Raw genomic sequence first — 11,936 nt, 5'->3', positions numbered from 1 at the left:
GAAATACAGGCCTGACGCTGGAAGCTGGCGGAAATTTTAAAATGGCGTGGATGCGCGGTGGCAAAAGTAGGCAGTTTTAGGTATAAAGATTGCAGCCCTCATTCTTCAGTATTTCTATCAGGGGCGTAGATTAAATATTTAAAAGCAGGGATTAATGAGTAAGTAATAGACATACAAACAGAAGAACTAATTGTTGATGTTGGTGACAGTGATAAAGATTCCCACGATGACAGTGAATGTGAAAACTAACTATAAAACAAAAGCAATAGGTTAATTTTTTCTTTTTGATAAGTCATGTTTTTACATTATTTTCTAGTACGCCAGTGTCTTATCTGTATTAATACTACAATTTATGCCTACTGAAAGCTTAGTTGTTTATCGGTACCAAGTGACTTACCTAAATAGGTCATAAATGAGCAAGTACCTGCGCGACCGCTCGCCAGCTTCCTTCGTCAGACCTGTAGATGACTGAGCCTTAGGTTCTGTTTAATATCCTTGTTAAAAATGATTTTGTTGAATATTATATAATTGAATCCAATAATAAGTAGTAAATTGCTATAAGTTAATTATAATTATGTGTACATGATAATGTGAAACTACCAGGGCGAAATAATTTTGAACAGTTAAAATTTTCTCTTTTATAGTTGGAAATAACTGGATGGTAACGGTAATTGATCGTTTCAGACAAAGTGCTTCCCGGGGACTCTTAAATAATGTTACTGCTTAAAATGTCAATGGGATGGATCAAATTGTTTATGAGAAAGAAAGATCTTTGTTTTAAAGAAGAGAGTGTCGTCGTGATTGTGTAATCGAAAGCATCTCCAGAAGAGCCTCGGTCGGAAATTTTATAAAATTTTCTCAAGATCAAATTCAATACCTACAAGTTATTTGTTACAGATCAATTTAGATTTGTATTCATAATCAGAATAACAATTCCACACTTTTACGGATGCTTCAAATCTCTAAATTTACTTATGGCAAAAAGCGGATCAATTAAGTGTTGAGCATTGCTATTGGGGGTTGAAATTTCGAAGGTCACCATTCGAACATCGATATTATTCAATCACTGAATATTTATCCTTTATGTGTTTATTTACGATTACTTTAGACTTAGAGTAATAATCGAGATAAGAAAACACTGAACTTTCGAACTTTGTTTGGCCCTCTGACAATATCTCCACGACAAAATATCCCCAAGATAAAATATGAATTATTTTCAAAATATATTATATTTTATTCAATAAATTTACGTATTTTCTCTTAATGTGTTAGTAAAATATTTCACTGTCGGGATATTTTGTTAGTTTTATTTGTATTGGAAATATTTTGTCCAGGGATATTTTGTCGAGGCTCAAATATCATGAAACCGTTAATCGAATGGAAATGCAGTTTTCTACATTCAATTCGTGAAACTGTCTACAAACTTGTCAATTAATTTTCAGATATGCATAGGTGCATAAAAAAAGCTGCCTTATTAGTACATTGCAAGGTTGTTATTAAAAAAAATTGCAATTCGATCAATAATAATAGAACTAATCGTAAGTCCAATTTTATTGCTCTGGAGTTTTGAGGCTCGTTGAACACGAATATCCAGTTGGCGACAGTCTTGCCTTGTTCCCGATGATCGACGACATGATCCCCTAGTCAATAATTTCAATTGAGTTTTAATTAATTTAAAACATAACTCCTTAAGACGACGCGTATGACAGTCGACCTAGGTCCCTGGAGCCCTGGAGGCCGTCGTCGGCTGCATATTCGCATCTCAAAACCTCAGAGTAAAAAAAGTTAACTCAATTCTATTATTATTGACCGAGTTGCAAATTATTTTTTATAACAATTTTACAATAAACTTATAAGACTTATGCGTCGATGCATTTTTACATTAAAAAATACAGGAAATTCAGTTAATTTTTTGGAACGAAGTTCATCGTTTTTGATTAGAATATTTAAATTTTCCTACCCTCATCATCATCATCATAAGGTCATCAGTCCTAAGACTGGTTGGACACGTACCTCCACTCTTTCCTATCCTGAGCTAAACTTCGCTTTTCCCTAAAACTAGAACAGCCCACATCCTTAACTATTTGCGAACAGTAATCTAATCTAGGTCTACCTCTACCCCTCCTAACTCCTGTTTCTTCCTCTAATATATCTCTGACTAGACCTTCATGCCTACAGAAATATTAATTGTCTATGCACACACAATACCTACCTAGCAGTTCATTAAGAAGCAATATTCTTATACGAATTCAACCACGCCAATTAAGAAAATAAACAATTTTTAAATTCTACTACGTCACTATTTACTTTCCAATAATATGCAGTTACCTTTTTATGGGATGAAAGGAGTAATAAACTTAATGACATTTCACCAGACGTTTTAATTACGATTAACATTGTTTATACAAAAAATGCATTTAAATACATAAATACATTAAGTTTCATATAAATTCCAATGCAATATTTTGTAGAAGTATAATTACAAGCTATAATTTTCCAATTTTTTTTAATTAATTTAGAATGTTTTTTCCATCGCCTCATATAAGGTGACATTTCAGTTAACTATTTTTAGTATTTACTACAACAAAAAGTAATTGCACAACTATTAAGTTAATATTAGAAAAGTACTTCAATATGTCACATCGTTATTGTCATATTGGATACTTAATAACACATATATAAAAATGTAAATTAAAGAGAGGATTGACGTTTTTCTAACGATTTCAAAGAAAAAAAGAATACTAAAGAGCTACAGCATATTATGCAAACCTTTTTATACTTTCTTAATGCCTTTCGTATTCTTAAGGTACCATGCCTCAGGTGTCGGTGTTACATAACAGCATCATCATTAACACATGGTACATAACATCTCATATCATTTCACCCCTTATGGTTGCTTCTAATTTAAAAAAAAATGTTAATATATCATCGGGGAAAGGATAAAATGATTAGGTTCTGACTTTGAAATAACTAATACTGGAATCTATTAGCTCTCCCCAGTAATCGAATGTTACATATAGTTCTAAAGACATTATTAGTCCTAATTATCACTTAATAACGGTTAATGAGATGAAGTTCCTATGTTTAAACAAATTTTGTCTGGCATTTAAGTAAGTCAATGACCTCTAAAAAGTTTATTGTTTTGTATTAAAATATTTAACGCATAATTTATATTATATATGAATTCTAATTGCGCGTTTAACGGAAGAAGAAAAAAACTCTAATTTAAATTTGTTCTTCGAGATGGGACGACTTAGGTTATTGCAAAAATTGATAGAGTTTCTTCAATGGGACATCCTTTAGCTTGTTCTTCCAACAGAAGGCGCCAATGCTGGTTGCTATGGATTTCTCTAATTGGTTAATTCTTCACCGATTGAAATAAAAAAAGTGGAAAAAATGCTTGTAAAAAGAAATACTGAAATTATATTACAACTAGCATTTATCAGCAGCTTCTCTCGCGTTCTAAATACGTATCAAACATGGTCGACGACCACATAAAATAGTATGTTTTTTCTGTATAAAAGGTACCCTATTTCGTTTTCTGTACCCCTCACAATGTATCTATAAAATTTGATGATAAATAATCGATTGAGTGGTTAAGACGTAAAATCTACCACATTTTTCTATCCCTCGATAACAATATTTTTTTCTGGATAAAAGGTGTCGTATGTCTTTTTCTTCTCTTCCCAGACATGAAGGTCTAGTCAGAGACATATTAGAGGCAGAAACATGAGTTAAGAGTGGTAGAGGTAGTTTCTGTTGTTTTCGTTATTAAGTAATAAGTAATTATAGAAGCGTTCTAGTAAAATTTAAATTCCGAATTTGGCAAATTTTTATAATTGATAAAATGTACAATTATTAAGAAACAAATTGATTGTGGAAATGATTCTTTCTTTGACTAGCAACTTAGGTAGTCACTTTCAGTAATAGAATGTGTAAAATGTATATAGTTTTGTATAATAATTAAATAATGTAAATATTTTTTTTCAAATAGTGAATTGCATACCATATATTAACGAAAGTAATTGACAGAACTTTTTTTGGTATTTAGGAAGTTAGATATGTTACAACGGAAGGGATATAAACCAGAAGATCACGTCACCTTCAATAAAATGAAGTCAATTAAACGATTAATATAGAAATTCGTAAGAGATTATTAAAGTGTATGTTTGGAACGTGGCACTGTACGGGTGCGAAACACGGACAGTAGACCCAGCGAAAATGAAAAGGTTACAAGCGTTCGAAATGTGGTGTTACAGGTGAATGGTGGGGATACCGTGTATAGAGAAGGTTAAAAATGAAGAGGTATTAGAGAGAGTAGGATAACGGAGGACTCTATGGAAATCAATGCAAAGTAGGCGAGATAGGTTAGTGGAACACCTTCTCAGGCATGAAGGTCTAGTTAGAGACATATTAGGGACAGGAGTTAAGGGGATCAGAGGTAGACCTGGATTAGATTACTGTTCGCAGATAGTTAAGGATGTGGGATGTTCTAGTTTAAGGGTAATGGGAAGATTAGCTCGGGATGGAAAAGAGTGGAGGTACGTTTCCAACCAGTCTTAGGACTGACGATCTTAAGATGCTGATGATGATGATGATGATGATGATCTTGTATGCTCAGCTTAGGGAGTAAATACACCAAAAAACACAATCAAATTGAGAATATCCCTTTTATGAAGTCGATTTTATCAATCAATGATTTTCTATTCTTCTCCCAATTTCACAATTTATCAGGCACGAAGGTCTAGTCAAAGATATATTAGAGGCAGAAACAGGAGTTACGAGGAGTAGAGATAGACCTAGATTAGATTACTGTTCGCAAAAAGTTAAGGATGTGGGATGTTCTAGTTTTAGGGATATGCGAAAATTAGCTCAGCATAGGAAGAAATGGAAGTGCATGTCCAACCTGTCTTAGGACTGACGGCCTTATGATGATGACGCCAATAAGGTTAGGATTTGGTTAGTTTCTCTTGTACTACGTATTCGATTTTTAATATCTACCCCTCTGAATTGAAACAGAATGCTTGATTGTTTACACTCATCGAAAGCTATAAAACAAATGTTACATTTTGAGCTTTGGTCGCAAGGAAGTGTTCAATCTTAAAATTGGTCATTTTGATTTTTTCCTTAAACATACATATGTAGTTACATAATTTTTGTGTGCATTTAAGGCTGAATCATCACTATGTATAAATATCACACCCATTTCTGTTTCACCATAAACCAATGGTTTCCAACCTTTTTGTACCTGCGTCCCCCTTTAAAAAAAATTGTTGCGCCCCCTTAATTTTTCTAATAATTACAACATTATAAAAATTTAATGCGACGGTTGAGCTTGTTTTTCAGCCAAAATTTTCTCAAACCGTGGTATCATTGAAGAAATCGCGGTTCTCAGTTCCTTTTTAATCACTAAGCGAGATCGATAATTTGTTTTTAAGACAGCTACTGTACAATGTGGATGGATGTTTTAGTATTTGTACCTAAAAATTCGTGGCGAGGATTGTGGATTACGTATATCTACCTATTTTGCCGATTCGTGTTTTTGACACCTATTCGACCTTTTTTGTTTGTGCGCCCCCTTGCAACAGTCTCCCCCTAGGGGGGCGCGCCCCACAGGTTGGAAACCATTGCCTTAAACCAAAAAATAACCAAGAGTCATCCTTGACAGCTTTCTCTTAACATTCAAATATTTTTCGTTACCGTAGGTACAACCGCCCTTGTATTGACGCAGCCTATAGGACGTCATAATTCTTTTTTATTCACAAACCCCATTCAATAATAAACGTCAACAACAGAACATCACGTCATGGACATGTAAGATTAATTTACATCGAGATTCCCTCCCCGCCAATCGGTGACCCGCCGTCCTACAATAAATATAATCATACGTATATAGCCACGTTTTAATAAACTTCCTCCTTCAGTACGTCGATCGCCACTAATTTATTTTAGAGTTAATGAAGCTTTCCAACGGCAGGTAAATCAAGTGAAAATCGTCGTCGATCTGATTTTGAATGTTCTCGTCCGATCGGTCGGTCAGTTTCGAATCGACAACTTGCAGTTGCAGTCGAAATTGAACGAAAATTTCGAGCACAACAAAAGAGTAATGTTGTAAACATTCATACATTAGTGCATCTGTGAACTTCAGTGAAAAAGCACCACTAATTAAAGGAACTTTTTAGTGAAACCTGTGATATTTAGTAAGTAGCTGTATTTTACTAGTGGTAAATTTTACCAAAAACCACATAGTATTTTAAACCAAATTTTCACTTTTTACATAGATATTTCCTTTTTTATTTTTTGTAAAGTGAAAGTACCTAGCACCTTTTTTTTAATTTAATTAAATATTGTTTTGTTAACATTTTTTCAATTATTACTCTTATTACTTCATCGGCCTGCACACTAGAACGTATTAAAACCAAGAGTTTTAATGTTTCAAGTTAATTATTTTGAAATTTTGATTATTTATTTGTCCTCTTTCAATTTTTAGATTTTATTAGTACTTATCAGAATTTTCATATTTTCTTAAGTAATACATAACTGTTGCACTTCTAACTAAAGGTTGTTGAAATTATAACTAACAATTTCATTTTATTTTCTAGTTTTGGTAAATTATTTTAAGGTATATATTTGTCTTTCCGCATTTTATTAAATCCCTAGCCTTTTCTTATTTTAACATCTCCTAAATAATTTTATATACGTTTATAAATTAAAAATGAGAAATAATTACGTTCAGCTTCTTGGAAACTTTGTTTTGAGTATGGACATCTACTAATTTATTTTTAATATGCAACGCATAATTTAGTAAAATGAATTCTATTGTCTGTTATGTAAAAGCTTGTTGTTTATATGAAATTTTATATTTATTTTTTAAAATTTCTTTATCATCATGTTGTTCGAGTCTATAATAAATAATGATTTATTAATCATTGAAAATTACATACAAATTACTTTTTCTTATACTGTAGGCATACATTCTGATTATAAGCACATATTTAACTACTTATTTATTACATCAATCATTAAGCCACAATCATCATTCATTTAGGTTGCATGAGATATCCTAAAACTCGAATAGTTTGTGATGGTTTGAAGTAAATTGATATTTAAATTATTAGAGGGTTAATTACCCTGTTATGTAATGATCTGTTGTCATTGCTAAATACTTATATAACAACCAAACAGTCTATTATACCTAGATGAAAAAAATTATACTTAAATAACTCAAAAATTTCAAAAATTTTCCTTAAATGTAAAGAATTATTATCGATCAAGAAACTGATAATTGCAGTTTCCGATCGTAATTAAAATCTCTTGGTTTTTACTAGGTACTTTTCTTTTCTTAGCATTCAGTTTTTTTTCTCTGAAACAATTTGCCGGTGTTACAAAATAGGAATATCAAAATTCCCTTTTTATTTAATTTAAACGGCAAAGCAATGTTAATGATTTCAAATTATGCTAGTAATGAGAATATATGAATAAGCAGCTAAGCTTTTGTTAATTAAAGATTTCTAAGCACTATTTTCAAGGACATCCTACTAGGTTCATGTAAATTTAATACAAATACTTACGAAATAATGATTGGAATGCAGTCCGAATTAGAAAAGAAAGTGATACTATTTGGAATTATTAAATATTCATATCAATTCACAACAATGTCGAAAAATGTTGGGTCAAAACGGCTACCAGAAACCGGCAATTAATTGATTATGACGTGATTTTGGAAAAGACTAATACGGTCAAGGAATTGACTTAGCATTTCAGCAACACATCCTAATCTTGGTGTTATTCTTCCGTAATCGGTTGTTATTTTTTCAAGATTTATTGTAACAGAAACTAACATAAAGTAAGTCAAAGGGGGTAGGTAAGGTTATGGTATAAAAGCCTCCGTTTTCCCCATTTACACAACTCATGCCTGACGGAGAACAACAGTAAAACACAATGAATATGACATCGTATACCAAAAATGTCTAATTTAGTAGTTTTCCTACGAATATTAATTAGGGTTTATGAATTTGGATTAGGTACAATTTTGTTTATCGGCCTTTGACCATTTTTTGTAGTCAGAATAATCAATTAATAAATGCAAAACATAAATAAATTTATCAATAGGTACTTACTAAAACCGAATTATTAATCAACGGACACATATCAATACTTTCTTATAAAAATAAATTAAGTACTAGTCATTAATTTTATTACAATAGTCATTCGTAAACATATACCGTATGCAAAAGAGTGGGCCTTGGCATAAGGAATCTCAAATTGTATCTACACTATGCGAATATCCGCCCGTGTGGATGTCTCACGCAGTTTCCAACAAGCAGTAAATGTGCGTCCGCCGTCCTTATAACTATTTGTGAGAACACATAACACAATGCCAAGTCCGCACTTTCGCATACGGTATAGCGTCCAGTAAATCTAAAAATAGTTAACAAATATTTTTAATATTATATTATAATATTATAAATGCAAACGTGGGTTTGTTTGCTACGATTTCACGCCTTAACTACTCAACCGATCATCACGAAATTTTGTATACACATTGTCAGGGGTACATAAAAGGACATAGGGTACCTTTTATCCAGAAAAAAATATCGTTCCCGAGAGTTACAAAAATTAGTTTTGTGTGATAATATAAAAATTGCCAAAACTGTTTAGATACATATGTATATGTAAAGAGTGGTCTACAAATGTTGTTAAAAACTAACAATTGCTAAAATAAAAGAACGTATACATTTTACAGTAACGTAAGTAATGTTTGAAATATCATCTACAACTTTTACAATTGTCATATTCCTATCAACATCGGCAAGGTTGAAAAAAATTATTAAAGTTTAGATAAGTACATGAAAAAACATTAAAAAGTCATTACGAATCTACGGAAAAAGACTAAAACAACATCCGCCACTAGCAGCAACGATATCTGCTCATGACAACCATTATTTCTTCGAGATATTTTTATTTCATCATATTTTAAAGTAAAACATGACATTGATGACTAATATGAGTCAAAATACATTACACAGTACAATAAAAGCTCTTTATTCGCGGGGTACAATATGCCGCGAATACAGAAACCGTAGATATGGAATGGCAATTAACATGGAATCATAGGGGATACGTTCTAATGTTCCGAAATGAAACCAATATGTATCAAAATAAAATCAATGTATTGATAAATTCGCAATTAAAATTAATCGTTATAGTCAGCTTTAGGAAAGAGTTTAAAAAATTGTTGATTTTTTCTTGTTTTGAATTTTCAAAATAGTCCACTCGATTACATCTTTTATAAAAGCTGCCTCGGCACGTACCAACAGTACATAGTCAAAAGATGCCGATACATTAAGGGGATTCAGTAGTACACGCGTCGTAGAGTAAAAACATGCTTATCGGTTCTAGATATCATGAGTTTAATGTTTGGAACAGAGGTTTGAAATTATGTAGTAAGATAGATAAAGTTTTGTTTTAAAGCCTATCGAAGGCAATTTTTTAATTTCTTAATTTCTATTGAAAATACGTGTCCCACAAGAAGCATCATCTTTAAGCACTTGTAAAAGCTATTGATGACCATATTATTGAAAACTAAAAACGTGCCGAGTTAGTGTGAACCTTTTTTTGTTACCATACAAAAAATCAGATATTTATCTCGCAACGTTAAATTACAATATTTAGAATAGAAACCCATTACTTTCGGAAAAATTCACAGTAGGCACGAGCGGTGTATTGCGATCAGTTCCCTTAATAAATGACACCGAATCCTCTTCTATTTACCGCTTGCATCCGCGAATAATGAAATTTTTAGCCGCGAATACAGGAACTGGGTTGCAATTTTTTCACCCGCGAATAATGAAAACGCGAATAAGGAAACCATGAATAAGGAACTCTTACTGTATATCAAAAATTGCCGAATTATGCTAGGATTATAAAAAAATTTAATTGATCTTCAGCGCATCTCATAATGCTTCTTAAAGATATATCGTTCAAAGCTAATGAATTCCAGCAGAAGGCGTTTGAGAATTGTTTATCCTTTAGGAGAAAAACGGAAATAGTGAATTATAATGATTGAAATTCGCGTTCCAGTCGCACTCATCAAGTGAAAATGGCATTAACACGTAGATAAATAGATACACACACAGACAAAACGATAAACTTAGGTTATGTATGTTGAATTATTGAGTAGAAACTGGGTACACAAGTACATACCCCAAATCCTTCTCATTACGGATTTCAGTAAATCATACCATAATTAAATCAGTTGTAATATCCAGGCCTTCAACAGTCGACGCTAAAATCAAAATGAATTAAACTGCCTTTATTAATTGTGCACCTTCCTTGTAGATAGAAGCCATAAATCTGTATGGGCACACTTTATTACTTCCTTTTGTGAGACAATAATGTAAACAGTTTCATTAAAAATATTATTTACGGTATACGACATAAAACTGTAATAATACAGAGTATTCCTTACATGCATACATAAATACTTATGACAAAAGGTGTTACTTACAATTGTTACAAAATAACAATGCTGAATTATTCAAGATTGTTAAATATCCTTTTTTATTCAATTTTCAAGCATAATAATATTTCACTTTTATATGAATAAGTCATTAAACAACCGAAATAAATTTGAAACAATTGTTGATTTAAAAATGAATAAGACAAAAACAAAAGAATTATTGAAATTCAAATTAGTGTGCCTATTTATTTAATGTGCATATTTACCTTTGTTACCCATATTTTTTATAATTATATATAAATTAAAATTATTTAAAGTTGTATACCTTTTCCTAAAATGTTATAGCTACTAAACTAAATTTATTATATTTAAATTTCAGCCTGTCTAAAACCTAACCTAACCAACGTATATATACCTAACTTTTTTTGCTAATTTTATAACAGGCTTTAGCCTAAGGATTTCTTTGTAGTAATGGCATATTGACATTTTTCTTCATATGCATATAATATTTTTTTGAACACGAATAATTGTCACAATCAATTTCACACCTACAATCGCAATTCTTAATTGCGATGACACTGTTTTTTTTTTGTATTAATTGCCAACATATGTAAGAGATAATGTTGGTACATGATGTTAATTTCAATTAGGATGTTACCCACAAACTTCTGGCATTTTCACCAGAAGCAATCGTCGACCCAGAAACCTGTTTGCATGGTTTTCACTTTTATTTTCATTTTATTAATCAACTGTTTGATAACACATGTGAAGTAAACATTGCAAAGACCAAGGTTTGCGAAACAGCAGGTACCATTTTGGCGCAAATTTATTTCTAATTGTTATTTACGATCAGTATCATGCTATAATAATAATAATAAGTCTATTATGGTTATAATTCCTACCAAGTTGATACTGAAGCGCGTTCGTTCTACTTTCGCTTCCAGATATAAATTACAACATAAATTATTTATGCTTTTTAACCGGTAAAGGACAGTGCGTATAAATTTTTCTGATAGTAACTAGCCTTTTGGTTAGAAAAGAAGTCATTAGTAATTGCCTTTTACTTGTGCATTAGGGTGGCGGAAAAAAGACGATAATTTTTTTTTCAGTCTCGTCTTAAAAAATATTAGTTATTGATGTTTTAAGAACCCTCTCCAAAAGACAGCTCAAGAAAAATTTTTAAGAAGTCGCTCCAAGTTTTTTAAGATTACAAAAATCGCCAAAAACCGATGTTTTTTATTTAATTTTTTTTTTGTAGTTACGATGTAATTTCGTAGACCAAAAAATAATAAGCTTTTGGAAGTTTCAGTTTAAAATTTGGAACAATGTTTATTTAAATATTGTTTGATTTTTAGTTCATCTCGTAGTGTTTTTTCATCGATTATTTTACTAAATAAAAGAAAAACAATATGTGGAATATTAATATGAATATTAGAAGGTCGCTCGAAAAAAAATCTAAAGTACCTGATGCTCT

At 31.5% G+C, this 11,936-nt stretch overlaps 1 protein-coding gene across 2 annotated transcripts in view; it reads left to right on the top strand.

Annotated features, from left to right (window-relative positions):
- The window catches only part of LOC108738684 (elongation of very long chain fatty acids protein AAEL008004), a 64,140-nt gene that overhangs the window by 32,630 nt on the left and 19,574 nt on the right, over window positions 1-11,936 (top strand). Inside the window, exon 1 of one of the 2 annotated variants that reach the window (XM_018472212.1) lies at window positions 5,928-6,200. The exons of the other annotated variant lie outside the window; for it this stretch is intronic. The gene's annotated coding sequence lies outside the window, so the exon portion shown is untranslated. Of the gene's footprint in view, window positions 1-5,927; window positions 6,201-11,936 lie in introns of those variants that run through there. 2 annotated transcript variants of the gene reach the window in all.

The sequence above is a fragment of the Agrilus planipennis genome, unplaced genomic scaffold, assembly GCF_000699045.2.
Source record: "Agrilus planipennis isolate EAB-ADULT unplaced genomic scaffold, Apla_2.0 scaffold121, whole genome shotgun sequence".
Taxonomy (NCBI): domain Eukaryota; kingdom Metazoa; phylum Arthropoda; class Insecta; order Coleoptera; family Buprestidae; genus Agrilus; species Agrilus planipennis.
This window is presented reverse-complemented; position numbering and strand designations above follow the sequence as displayed.